This window comes from Schistocerca piceifrons, chromosome X (genome assembly GCF_021461385.2).
Source record: "Schistocerca piceifrons isolate TAMUIC-IGC-003096 chromosome X, iqSchPice1.1, whole genome shotgun sequence".
In the NCBI taxonomy this organism is placed as follows: Eukaryota; Metazoa; Arthropoda; class Insecta; order Orthoptera; family Acrididae; genus Schistocerca; species Schistocerca piceifrons.
In genome coordinates this window covers 445,478,068-445,493,640 of record NC_060149.1, presented here as the reverse complement: position 1 = coordinate 445,493,640, position 15,573 = coordinate 445,478,068, and positions in this window count along the sequence as shown.

Here is a 15,573-nt window from a genome sequence, read left to right as displayed (position 1 = left end):
ACGGGACCGATGACTTCGCTGTTTGGTCACCTCCCCCAAATCAACCAACCATACTAATAGGGACACATTTAAATATTAAATTTTTTCATAGGCAAAAATTTCCATTCGTCTATCAAAAATGGTTCAAACGGCTCTGAGCATTATGGGACTCAACTTCTGAGGTCATTAGTCCCCTAGAACTTAGAACTAGTTAAACCTAACTAACCTAAGGACATCACACACATCCATGCCCGAGGCAAGATTCGAACCTGCGACCGTAGCGGTCTCGCGGTTCCAGACTGCAGCGCCTAGAACCGCACGGCCACTTCGGCCGGCATTCGTCTATCACATCAACGTTTTCTTCTTGCTTTGCAGTTAATCTAGTACGAGACTGAGCTGAAAATCCCCCAAAAAGCTGATGTATGCGGCTTTCCTTACTGTTCAACGGTGTCAGAGACTGTACAGACAGAGACAATTATTCATCCCTCTACCTGTAACCGTATCTTTCGTGTATAGCAAATGAATGAAATTTTTTATTGATTTAAAACTCTTAATGTTTTCACAAAAAGCCAATATCTGTGAACGCTCTTAGTATTCTTTTGTATGTTTCCGGTTTTCATCCTACACGACGCTGATGTCTCACACACACACGCAAAGTCTGCGTTAATTATACGTTATCGAAATGGGGTTGATGAGGTCAGCCAGGCTGCTCGTGACAAATGCTTATGGGTGACTCAGTGGCTTGTACTGTGCAGTCCAGCATTTCCGCGGTCGAGTATGAGTAAGAACCAGCAACTGAAGTCTGAATATCTGTACCTTTGAACCATGACAAACAATCCAACTTCCTAGACTGGCGAAGTGAATATGGCAAGTGCCATAACCTGAATTTCCAGAAACTTCGCTTAGTGGAAGAAGAGCTAAACTAAGAGAACACGTGCCTCGGCTTATTCGTAAATACTCGGTTGTTTCTAAGAAAACGACTGCCAAAATTTTCAACGCAATTGGTGGCATAATACCTAGTTTCATGGTCTCTCTCTTTTGCTTTCCCTGTTCGAAAACCGGTTATTTTTTCTATTTATTTAATTTTATTCATGTATCTATCCATATCGGCAGAATGTTACTAAACGAACGTTTCTTATCAAGTTAGGGGATACAAGGGCGTTATATTATTTGTAAAATTACAAATGGGTTTCACAATAAGTGTCATACATTTATTACATAACATATATGCATATGGTATTTTCAGGGGATACAAGCTTCTTAAATTCCCATAGTCTTGTACTTCATTGTTACATCAATTATTAGTTCTTATATTTTATTCTTATATTTATACTTCAGGAAGATTTGGTGCTTTCCCTTGGATGATACCGATAGTAGAAACATTCGAAAAATAGAAATTCCGAACACCACGAACATAACATTAAGGTAGGTTTGCTACAGCGACATTTCTTCGTATGAATCTCATTCAGAAAAGAATCGTCGTTAACACTGCTGAAGATTTCACGTGTCGGCAGTACTTCCGTGGCAAACCATGCATAAGAGATGACCATTCCAGAAATTGGCAATTTAGACTGATTATGCGTCAAGATATCACACAAGAATTTCGCCGAAAACAATTTCAAATAATTTTTCCATTAATTTATTGATTCTCTTTTCTTTTTTTAATTCATTCACTAAGCATAAAATTAGTAGACGAATATGGACAGCGTTATTTCAGTATACATGGGAAACATTCGTAGAGTAATCTTCGACTAACGAGTGTAGATAAATAAAAGTAGTAAATGGGTTTTGAACACAAGGTGAAGCAGAGAGAAGCCGCGACGCTAGCCACTGCACCACCACTTCGGCTGAACTATGTACTTGTTAAAAGGCACATAAAGTACCTCGAAAACTTTGATCGTCGTTTTCTCAGAAACAGTCGAATAGGTTTATTTACGGACAAGTCGGGACACGTGTGCACCTATTTCTATCCCTATCCCTCTTCGACTGAGCGAAGTTTCTGAGAGATCGGGTTATGGCACTTGCCGTGTTATGCTCGTGAGGAACGCTTGTACAGGCTACTACATATTTTCAACGTTGTAAGAACTGCTGAGATTATAACATTTTCTGTTGTTCACATTGCAGACTAATAAATACTGAAGTATGCATTATCCTAACAGCAGTTTAACTTTTGCTGGAACACATAAATAGCCCACGTTGAGGTCACTGAATAACAGTCAGTAGTTGCGCCACTGGCAGTGAACAAGAAGCATCAACTACAATCACCATATTTAAGGAATTTCTGTGCGAATTACATAGTTAAGAGTAAATTAATCAAAACCAAAATCTGACGTGAATGTTCAGTAACAATTGATTCCAAGTAAATTTATTTGTTTTCAAAGCTTCAAAGCTTCCTCACATTTCCTTGCATTTACAAACTCTAGTGAGATGAGAATGAAGTCCACACCTCTGTAGTTTTCAGAGTGAAGTCCAAAATACTTTTTGTTTCTACTTTTATATCCAGAGAACAAAATCTGTTTGTTTGAAACATTGTAACTAGATATAAAAGCTGTCGACATAAACTGATACAGTTTTCTGGCTCCTCAAAATCAAAGTTGCTATTCAGAACGTACGGAACTTTCAGTCAAGCTTAGCTAAGGAGTGTAAAGTTTTTGAATTGTTTTTGTTGCATGATACATTGCCAAAATTATGCCCATTGCCAAGAAACCATCTCCATTACTTGCAACTCTTTATGATCTACAGTTACAACAACTTTAAGAATTTGTTGATGAATCTGTAGTGCTCCCCATCCACAGACGCATGTGGCAGTTCCAAATGAGTCATCGTTATTGTTCCTGTAGTAGGACTGTCAATGTTAATAGATTCCTATAATTTGTGAGTTACTCTTAGAAATTTCAGTGCGCCTAAATCACCGCTACTTTATTTCAGATTGCTTAGAATTTTTAAACAGTCTTATAATTTAGTACAGATTCTGCTTTAATCACCTTGTTTCTTTCAAATTTATAGCGGTAAAGAGGAAACTTTGCGTATACCTAAATATTCTTTACTGGTTTATCGAACGTAGACAGAACAAAAAGTTCCTTTAACATCTTGTACGATTAACCTCTTATTTCTAATACACTTGAATACACGTTCGAAAGGTTTGCACTGTAAGTAAAAGAGTAATTATAGCGGTTTGTGTGATATAACAAACTGATTTCTTTTCAGCCGGTCATTATCAGAAATTAATGTGAGTATTATGAAGCTGCAGCTTAAAATGAATCCCAGCACTTTCAAAACAAAGTCCAACACTTCTTCATCTGATTCCCTTATCAGAAATTAATGTGAGTATTATGAAGCTGCAGCTTAAAATGAATCCCAGCACTTTCAAAACAAAGTCCAACACTTCTTCATCTGATTCCTTAGCGTAAAAAAACTAAGTTTCTTTGAAATTATCAAATTCAGATGAAATCATGACATCCTGTACAATTGGTTTACCAAATGTAGGGTGATTTTCAGCAAAACCCATTACAAAACAATTACGAATGAAAGTATTTCTTGAACATTAATTTTATCTACCAGTACGCAACATTCTCGCACTTAGTCTGTCGCAAGCTGATAGCAAATAACACAGTTCTACAAATTTCTACTCTGCAATTTTTTCTTAACCAGTTTAGGTGATTCTAATTTTTTTTTAATATTCTGAGTTCAGAAATGCTAATGGTTTCTCTCTATCACGTAAGGTTTTTTCACAAACTAATGATGAAGCTCCAGAAAGGTCATAGAATACACGTACGTTCAAAAACTTGCAGTGTTCTTTTCCAAGGAACCATTCAAGCACTCGAGTAAACAGATTTAGGGAAACCACGGAGAAAATAAACCAAGATGGCTCGACAGGGATTCGAACTCTGTTCGTTTCATATTCAAGTTGGTGCTTTAACCAATTCTCCTTAACTCTCGGTTCTGCTTCAAGTGGCAGTGAAGTGACACCGAGACCAGGGAGCGCAACCAGTGTCTAAATTGGTACGGAAACACAGAACTGACAAAAATTTTAATATGCACCCTTCCCATTACCTACCAGTTATTCTATAATACTTTGTTAGATTCATATATCTTTGTACCCAAAGTTACTAATACACGCAACAGCAATGACACTCAGGCTTAAGGAACTTTAGCCGGAAGAGTCAAGGAAAACGTCTCTACAGGAGGTCGCAGGTTCGAATCCTGCCTCCGGCATGGATGTGTGTGGTGTCCTTAGGTTAGTTAGGTTTAAGTAGCTCTATGTTCTAGGGGACTGATGACCTCAGATGCTAAGTCCCATAGTGCTCAGAGCCATTTGAACCATTTTTCTTAAGGAACTTTTTTTTTTAAATCTTGGTGTCGAAAGAATTACTTAGCTATAGAATGTGACAGTCAAGGAAAGGAAATATGTTGCCAAAGGGGATTATCACTCTGCAGCGGAATGTGCGCTGATATGAAAGTTCCTGGCTGGTTGAAATTGTGCGCCTGACAGAAGCTCGCGCTTAGGACCTTTACCTTTTGCGGGCCCTACACTCGCCAGCAGCTTCGTCGGATCTCTCCCCAAATGAGAACGTTTGGAGCATTATAGACAGGTTCCTTCAAACAGCTCTGGATTTTGACAATCCAACGCGCTAATTGGACAGAATTTGGCACGATAAACCTCTGGAGGACACTCATCAACTCTATCAATCAATGCCAAGCTGAATAACTACTTGCATAAGGGCCAAAGGTAGAGCAACGCGTTATTGACTTGCCACAATTTATGAAACTCTTTCTCTTCAACAAATAATCCAATTTTTCTTAAGTTGTAATCATCTGTTCGTCTGTACATGCACATGACAGCCACCGATATCCGTCCCATTGTGATAATTCCCTACTGAAGTGACTCTTTTTTTTTCTTACAATGTATTTGAATTGTAAACTTTTCGACATCTCATAGGACTCAAATTTCACCCGTGGTCCAATGTGGTACACGCATGATGAGGCACCGGCACAGTTTGCAGCTGATGTAAGACGACAACTACCGTGCCAATACGGTCCATTATGGATAAGTCGAGAAACGACTGTTCCGTGCCTCCAAGATCACTTGACCTCAAACCTCTGTCTGGGGTCATCTCGACAGCGAAGTGTACAGCACTCTCGTTGATATTGTTGATAAACTGGGAGAGTAAATTTTTATTTACCAAAACGTTTTTGCTTCTATTGTCATATATTTTCTTTCACCCGTGTCAGTTTTCATTTTTAATATACACAAATATTCAGCAAGCTGTTGAATCTCCACTATAGTAAGTACTTTGTTCCACTATATTTCATTCATACCGTTTACCACCAAAAAACAGATTGTGGGACAAATTTAGGTATATTTGTTCCCATATCTATCGTTCCTAATTCTGTTGGTTTAGCGTCATCCGCGAGATATTCGATAGAGGCACTAAATTTATTTTATAGCCCTTCTCAAACGATGGGTCTTTAAATTTCTTCCAAATCATTTTGCAGAAAGTACGTCGTCTCTCTTCCATCAATTACCAGGTACGATCCACTGTTTATTTCCATAACACTCTGGCACTGATTTTCTATAATACTCTCATACTGGCTCAGTCACTTGTAAATATTACAAGCTGCTCTGGATTTTCATTATTTCCTTGATTTACCTCGACCAATGTTTCTCCACTCATCGATCAATACTAAAAATAATTCGTACAAGAAACGTTCCTAGTATTGTCCAAACAAATGCGAGCCATGTGATTACAACGCAACAAATACTTTTCTTATCTTCGGTTCCGTCAAATCCTTTCGTAGTGTTATGCCGGGCTGCATGGTCGATTAACTCAGGCCAGGAAGGGACAATTACTGTTCATGTCTTATCGCAGATGTAGTTACAACGTCAACCGCCTGCTCTTAATCATACCCGGCAGCGGAACTGAGGCATTCCTCCCGAGTTACTGCGCAGCACGAATCGACGACCCGCCCAGCCTCATTTGTCACGAACCTAACGTCCGCCCTCACTTCCCTCATTGCGACAACATACAATTAACGGTGTCAATGCTTGCCTGCAACAGCAGTGCTGGATATGGTGAAAATTGGAAATGTTTCATAGACTGAGGAAGTTAATAAAAACTCTGGACGCGTGTGAGAAGGACTCACGCACTGAGGGTTCCGTGCAAGCTTAATTACGTATACGGATAGTTAATCTATGGGTCTTGAAGGCTGAGTTGTGACATAAACGGTCGGGTCTTTGACTGCAGTGACTTCGAAGCTTATATTTTTTACACCGACAAAGGACCGTAGACCTTAGTATTTGACGACAATGTCAACTTGATACATTTACTCATTTCTGAGAAATATGGGTCTTAATAGATGGACAGACAGACAAACGTACAACTAACGGCAAAAATATATTTTAATGTGATATGACTACAGATTAACAATTTTCGAATATTCACCTTCATTTTGACTGAAACTTCGCTTCCTGTCAAATGTCATAATTCTAGGTTAGTGGGAAGTATCCTATAAGTTTTGACGAGTGAGTTTTGGAGTATCAAAATACGTTACATTAATGGGCGAATCTTCTGATTGCATTGACTTGGAACCTTAAGTGTTTTCCACCGCCAAGGGGCCCTAGATCATAGTATTTAACAAACAACTCGATACCTCTACCCGTTCGTGAAAAAGGGGGTCTTAATAGGCGAACAGGCTGACAGCCGGACAACAAAGTGATCCTATAAGGGATCCGTTTTTATCGATTGAGTTAAGGAACCCTTAAAAACTCGAATTTTATTAGAAGTGAGATAAAATTTAAAAAAAAACTGTGATAATTTCATGTTATTCTTTGTAGATAAATCCATTAATGGACATTTCTGACTACTGTTTTAGCCTTTGGCAGTGTGGCACTGTAAAAAAGGTTTAAACATCTGTCCTGTAACTGGCTTTAACGTTTCTACAATAGGAGTAGAATCAAAATATGCACAGAGTAACTAATGTAAACGTAAATATCGAACTTAGTCACTAATGCTGTATTTTAGTAGTAATTAGTGAATTTTGTTTTATGGTCATTTGGCTGTGGTCAGAGGCTATAAAGTCTTTAGAGCTTGTGGTGATGTCTCCAACATTAGGATACGAAACACTGGGCACAGAAATAAACACTGGACCGCGGCGTAATTCTCATAAAACAAAATTTACCGAAGACGCAAATACTGACCGTGATATAACTAGGATTCAATTTACAGACAGTAAATTTGTAAGAAAGTCATTTCATTCGCGGCCAAGTGAGTTATTACTGGAAATATTTAATACCGTTTAACTTATGGCGCCAAGGAAGCTTGTCGCTCCATGAGACCAGCAACTTAACGTCTCGTCCGCTGGTCGTTTAACAGGTACACTGAGTTGTGCGTTAAGGAGAATAAGCAATCGTTTGAACGCTTCACATAAATGAGTATTTCACCACCAGAACATCCATCTGAATACTGCCAATAAAGTGCAGCATTATGCATCCATTCTTAACGTTTCTAGCTTCCTAACTAGAATTGATACAAATCTGATTTAAACTTACTTGTGCTTATTTGGTTTAAATACATCTGCTACTTTGTAAACAAAAATAATATTCTGCTTAAAAATTATAACTTGTTACTGTAAGGTTCAAATGGCTCTGAGCACTATGGGACTTAACATCTGAGGTCATCAGTCTCCTAGAACTTAGAACTACTTAAACCTAACTAACCTAAGGACATCACACGCATCCATGCCCGTGGCAGGATTCGAACTTGCGACCGTAGCCGTCGCGCGGTTCCAGACTGTAGTGCCTAGAACCGCTCGGCCACCCCGGTCGGCTTATTCTTCCGTAGAACAAGGTTTTAATTTCACCTACTTTCACGGCATAATGAAGCCACAAGCCTCCAAACAAAATGAGTGGCTAATAGCCATGGGAAAGCACTTTGACACGAGTTAGTTGTCAAGTGTTGAGGCCTGAGGGATGCGTTTGTCTCCCCACAGAACTGATACAAATAGGTTCACCGCACATTAAAATAGGCGGCGATTTGAACGGCAATTGACCATCGATTACCCAGTCTATGCCGAGACGACCTGACATCCGTTTCTCAAACACTTGTGATGGTGCTGTGCCGCGGTTCTGAAGATCCACCACAGAGGCTGTCGACCTTGAAAACTCGAATTCCTGTGTAGCCTTCGCTATCCAATGACCTGTGCATCTTGTGGCCATTATCATCCGACGTACAAAGACGACTAACTCGAGACGTGATGCAGTGTTCACTACACATCTGTCTATAGGGGAAACTGTATCCGTATACACAAGGAGATCCACTTTTTAAGTTTGGACGGTAGTGCCTTTTGTGAGTACTTTAGTAGGACCATCAGTATACTGGGCAAGGGACTGTCAGGAACTGCAGATGTGCTGTCTGTGGGCAGCGACACAATATGAGAAGGCGTTTTAGTGCGGAGATATTGTAACTATCAAAAATGAGGTACGGTTCATAGTTAGTGGGTTAGATATGGACTGAGATTTTTATGAAGCCTTCAGAAAAATCGTCAACATCAAGGAAAGTGTCATACTTGGATGAAGAGGTCTAGTTGAAGCAAATACGAGAGATACAGATAAATGATCTGACGGACAGTGTGAGCAGCAGTCTGCGGCAGTTTGCTGATGACGCTGTGATGTACGCGAAGGTGTCGTCGCTGAGTGACTGTAAGACGATACAAGACGACTTACACAAAATTTCTAGTTGGTGTGATAAAGATCCGCTAACTCTAAGTATAGCAAAAAGGAAGTTAATGCAGATGAGTACGAAAAACAAACCCGTAATGTTCGAATGCAGTATTATTAGTGTACTGCTCGACGCAGTCACGTCTAACAAAACCTAGGTGTAATATTGCAAATCGATATGAAATGGAACGAACACGTAATGGCGGTAGTAGGGAAGGCAAATGACTGATTTTAGTTTATTGGGAGAATTTTAGGAAAGTGCGGTTCATCTGCAAATAGGACCGCTTATAGAACACTAGTGCAAACCGTTCTTGAGTACTGCTCAAGTGTTGGGGATCTCCACCCGGTCGGATTAAAGCCGGCCAGAGTGGCCGAGCGGTTCTAGGCGCTACAGTCTGGAACCGCGCGACCGCTGCGGTCGCAGGTTCGAATCCTGCCTCGAGCATGGATGTGTGTGATGTCCTTAGGTTAGTTAGGTTTAAGTAGTTCTAAGTTCTAGGGGACTGATGACTCAGAAGTTAAGTCCCATAGTGCTCAGGAACATTTCCATTTCGGATTAAAGGAAGGACATAGAGGCGGGCAGCTACATTTCTTACTGACAGGTTCGATAAGCATGCAGTTATTACAGAGGTACATCATGAACTGAAATGGAAATCCACTGAGGCAAGACGACGTTCTTTTTGTGAAACGCTACTGAGAAAATGTAGAGAACCAGTATCTGACGCTGACTGCAGAACGATTCGACTACCGCCAACGTACATTTCGCGTAAGTATAACGAAGATCAGAAATTAAGGCTCCTGCGGAGGCATATAGATAGGCGTTTTTCCCTCTCTCTGTTTGCGACTGAAACGGAAAGGAAAGGACTAATAGTGGTACAAGGTACACTCCGCCCTACACCATACGGTGGCTTGCGGATTATGTATGTAGATGTAGATTTAACAGACTGCTCAGTTGTCGGTCCTATTCTCGCGTCATGCGCAACGTCTACGCCCAATATTCAGGCATTATACAGCGCTCATCTTCAGATGAGACTGTCCTTCCCGCACCTTTGGGTCACTCAGTTTACATTGTGCAAATAAATAAAATGTAAATGTTACTTGAGACTCATTTTTAACATCAAACTTCACATAAAATCGACAGTCGCTGATCAAGTACCTGTAATGGCGAATCAACGTTTTCTTTATCAGTTTATTAATGCACTACTTGAGATCCATTCACGTATTTATACTTCAGGAGACACTCATCTTAAAATTAACATTTCTTAAATTTTTGTTTGTTGTTCTGAGGCGTCTATGCCGCTTCCCAAAATTGTGATACGTTTCGTTGAACGCCGTGCAGCAGATCACGCTACCCCGGCACCTGCGCCATGCGTCCATTGTAACAGGAGGTCTAAAATTAACGTCTGCCTTTCCTGGGAAAAGAGATAGGACTGCAGGGCCACCGAGAACCCTTCCGCGTAGGCAGCTGCAGCCAACGGCATGCAGTTGGTTGCCTGCGCGTTAGCAGTCACGCGTTTCTTCCGGGAAGAAGCAGTGCTAGAGGAGACACGTTGAGGGGCGTTCTGAGCTTACTGACACTGACACTGTTACATACGTTTTATGGTATCGTTTGTATATTCGAAGCTCAAACGTATACATATAGGTAAAGAGAGTCGATCTTATTAATATTGTTTAACAATCCCCTTAGAGCTGAAATACGTCAAGACATTATTGTATATCATGTTGTAAATACCCAACGAGCGAAGTCTTCACGTACATGTCTAATACCATTTGCACTCAAATAACGAGATAGAGCGACGTAACGCATTTGTTGGGAAAATGGGCTACATTGGGAAGCACGAGATTTACTTTCGTCCCTCGGTGATATGGTCTTTTACCCACCCAAGAGAGGGCGAAATCACTTATGTGTGCAAATGCCTTTCTTCCACCATAAATCTTCAGTCTCAAAGCTAGGGTACACCATGTGTCTATAAATAATTTAGACTTTGGTCTGTGAGGCTTCATATTTTAACAATTTGAGTACTGCATATGTTGAGCGGTGATGGGGAAACCAGCACGACATTGGTGAAAACCACACCAAAAATCATAATTCTGTTTGCTTGTGTATCAGAAAAATGGTTCAAATGGCTCTGAGCACTATGGGACTCAACTTCTGAGGTCATTAGTCCCCTAGAACTTAGAACTAGTTAAACCTAACTAACCTAAGGACATCACACACATCCATGCCTGAGGTAGGATTCGAACCTGCGACCGTAGCGGTCTCGCGGTTCCAGACTGCAGCGCCTAGAACCGCACGGCCACTTCGGCCGGCACTTGTGTATCATACTGACGGTCTGTATCTAAAGTACATTTATTCTCTACGAATCTCTGTAGAATGTTTGGCGGACAGTACATTTCTGTACCATGTATTACGGCTTTTTCCATTCCATTCACAGAAGTAAGATGGCTTCTGCGCCCCTGTACAAGACGTTATTAGTTTAATTTTATCTGCACGAACTCTACAGAAGTTATACTAAGTGAAAACATTGTGCCGGCCGTTGTGGCCGAGCGGTTCTAGGCGCTTCAGTCCGGAACCGCACTGCTGCTATGGTCGCAGGTTTGAATCCTGCATCAGGCATGTATGTGTGTGACGTCCTTAGGTTGGTTGGGTTTAAGTAGTTCTAAGTCTAGGGGACTGATGACCTCGGATGTTAAGTCCCATAGTGCTCAGAGCCATTTGAACCATTTTTTTGAGAACATTGTAGTTTCCTCCCAGAAAACCATTCCCTGGTTTTTTAAAACAGACTTTCGCAAGATATGCAGTGCATTTCTCCAAATGTGCACCATTTTAACGCTTCGTCATTACTGTTAGATTCTGTTACACATGGAACAAGCTTGTGAGCATTCACGACACCTCTCTTCGTATGGGGTCGAAGTCCCTTGTTAGTCGATCTTGATATAGGCCACAAATATTTGGCGTCTATTCCAGTATTAAACGTATAAATATCTTGTAGACAAATTCAGTTTAACAGAATGTTCCCAGTAAATCGAAGAATCGAAGCACGACATTTACTTTACCTGCACCAGAGCTTATCTGAAATTTCCAAGGTTTTTTTTTTTTCTTTTTGCCATGGGTGCTCTCAGTTGAGATACCGGAATTGCAGTATATTTTTGCGTTTCGTGAAGTTCCAAACCTTAATGTTCTCTACGTTGAGAATAGTAACTAATTTTTACTCTAAGCTGATATTTTGTCATGTTCTCGCATGTTACTGTTATGATAACCCGGCAAGGGGACTAGATCCAGGACGGACTCCCTACGTCGCTAGCTAGCGGCATACATTACTCCCTGTCAGCTTTTTACTGCCTGAAGGCGTATCGTCGGGCACGCACCCTTATCGCAGCAGAGCTGACGAGCACCATGCGCTGCCGGTCTGTCTGGGTTTTGCTGATAATTATCTGGCGCATGCAATTTTTCTGGCAGTTGCCACGTAGTTTCTTCCGTCCCCGAATACAACAGATAACCTTTAGCTTTGCTACCAACATCTGACGAAAATAAGAAAACACTGTCAACTATTAAATAATGCAATCCTAGAAAATCAAAAACAAAGAATTTTCATTGTGGAAATGGAATTTTTACCAAACGTAGATAATACCGAGCCTAAAATTATTTAAGTATTATTATAACATTACCTCATTACTGGCATAAAGGACAAATTGGTGATATCACCTAACAAGTCTTCGTTTAAACCAAAATATCAAACTAAGAGAGTCAGTTGATAATATATTTCACGTAAGGCTGATTTACAATCGGTTGCTGTTGATCTCTAAAGGTATCTGATAATTCAGTTACTGAATCTAACAATTCTGGGCACTAAGTTTGAGATATCGGTCTGGTCAGCTGTGCTTATTTTTTCTATTGTTTGTTTAAATAACATTGGGTCAGAGCTGGAAATGTACCTTAAAACAAGCCAAGGTCAGTTCCTTCCCTCGGCCACTCCATCTATAGCGTCCTGTTTGCCGACGTTAAACGTTAACCTTCTTCTATCTTCTTACTTTTTCCTTCACTGCCAATAGTGAGAACTCCTAGAAATAAAAATGAAGATTATGATTTAACTTTTCATCGGCAAATAGATCGTTAGACTTGGAGGATCACGTCGGATTGGACAAAGATAAGGCAGGTAATCGACCATGACCCATTTAAAGCATTCAGTCCGACAATAGCGTTAATCAATTTAGAGAAACCATGGAGAATCATAATCTCGTGACTGGACGGGTACTTGAACTGCGCTCTTTCCGAATCCCTGTCCATAAAATTAACAGCTACTCGGGATAAAATATCCTGGTACACAGTTAGTTGGATAGTTTCATGTTCCATGGATCATTTGCGCAATAAATCGTAATAATGTGGAAAGAGTCATTTTACATTCACATCAAAAATTAATTTTGTAAATATGGCTACATGCTGAACATACTTAATATTTTTAATAAAAGATGCATAGAAGGGACTTAGTAACTCCTGCCCACCACTTTACTCACATTACAATAACTGAAATTCTTCTGCCGAATAAAAGGTGTTGTCAAGGAGAACCTTTCCACTTTATTTTAAAATTTTACTTTGCTGTGTGTCAGACATTTTATATCACTTGACAAGTAACAAAAAATTTTAGTTGCAGCCTCGTACACCGCTTTTTGTGCTAAAGACAACCTTATGTTGCGTAATGAACGTCATTGTTTCTTCTGGTATTGCAATTATGTCAATTATTGTTCTTTTGGAATTGCATGAATACATAAATAATCTGTGAAGCAGTGGTCAAAATGCCAAACTACTTAAACTGATGTTTACAAGATGATCATGAGCGAGCACCGCATCTTACTCTTACAGCACGGTTTTGAGCAAGGACTAGTCCCAGACAAACAATTTCAGTTTAGGTTTGTAATTTATTTTGCTTCCTGTCAGAAGCTGTGTTAGCAGGCAAATTAGACAAAGTATAGCGCGCGAACTGGCGAGTAAGGAATCACTGTTCCCTTCTCCATATGTAACAGGAACGGGAACAAGTCCTGATAACTAGTACAACGGGAACCACCCTCCGCCATGTACGTCACATTATTTTGCATAGTATAGATATAAAGATTATGAAAGAGTTTTTATAATGCTTCTCCCCATATTGTACACCTTGCTGCGTCAACATCGTTCTAGTGGTAAATAACTGACTTTTTTTGTTCTAACGCTATACCTGTAGACAATAATATTCTATATAAAATTTAGCTTTTTTTTAGTTGAGTTCAGGTTCAATGAATTTAAGGGATAACAGCCATACACGATTATGGAGGACACGGCAGATCGAGATAGGATTCTAACAGATTTACAATTATATTTTAGTATTCTTGCAGGCCGTAGAATGCAATGGTGCATTTAAAACCGCTCCGATCCGAGATGTCTGTTGTACTGGGCCTTAACGTTCCCACAAGGTCGCAGCGGGCGGCGGCCAGGGTGCTTGCCACGTGATGTGGCTGTTCGGCTGTGAAAAGCTGACGAAGCATCGCTCTCTGCCTGTTATCAGCCGCTGCTCGCCATTACTCGTGGAGTACGTCCAGACACAGGCACTTTCCACCCGCTCGCTCTGCCCCGACGCTATCGCTTCCCGGTAACGGTCACCCTTTCGCTGGTGTCTCTAGAATTCGTCCCGCTGCGTGTGCCTTCACGCAGTACCCTAGCTACCCTTCCTCTTTCTCACGATACAAGACTGACAGCATCATTCCCTAGTTCAGAGAGCGATAGCAGCTAGAAGTAGTCGTGAATAAGGTACGGCTTGGCAACAAGTATCGTTGGCTGACCGTTTTTGCTTGTATGATATGATGTTCACATAAGCATTTTACTAATGTATAACGGAAGATTAATGGCACACGTGGCAATGCCGTTTGGGTTAATATTACGACTACTCTCATTTACGACGTATTATAATGTTTCCATTAGTAGTTTTTCGTTTAAGACTTCATTGGTTTCAAATACGTATGTTCCTTATAGGTTTGTTATTACCTTCACACGATAACGCTTGATCACTATTCACCAAGAATTTCCAAGCTTTCTTTACTCCACAGGAAATACCGATTCATATTTGTTCTGGAAACTGGATTAACATTAAGCCTATTAGAAAGGTGTCCCGTAAGTTCATTTGTCATGTAAGATAAGAAAAGTTCTGCATTTACAAGGAAGAACGTGACAAGTAATAGTTCAGAAATACATGAAAAGCTCCCATTTCCTGCCCTGATACAAAAAACGATTTGTAGCAGTTCAGTAACAGTCACAGAACATGTGTTTTTCCTTTGTTTTTAGATCTTACACACTGATTTCCATAAGAAAGAATAAATAACTTAAAATTGTTGTTGGTTAAATTACTTCTCTGATGCGTTGGCATGTATCTAACGGGTGGAACAGGATCATGAGATAAATGTGAGGCGAAAACATAGTTAGAAAAAAGCATTTATATTAGAACTACGAACGTACTTAAAACGTATAAAATGAGTGTGGAAATTTGGTGTACCTCAAGCAATGTCTAATACGTAGCTGAGCAGCAATATTGCTTGCAGATGCTATTTATAAAGGTGTTTAGGAGCCCGTATGAAGGAATTACCATTCGTCTGCAGTGCTACTGTTGCTGTAGTATCTATCTGGGAGCAGGGTTGTGAGCATGACTGCCAATAGTATCCCCAGTTTGCGGTGTGGTATTCAGATAAAGATATGTAGTTGGCAACTCCGCAAGTGGTATCATTAGCTAAGGTTAATTCATCACTTATTGAGCCGTCACAGCCGCGCGGGGTAGCCGAGCGGTCTTAGGCGCCTTGCACGATCCGTGCGGCTCCCCCCGTCGGAGGTTCGAGTCCTCCCTCGGGCATGGGAG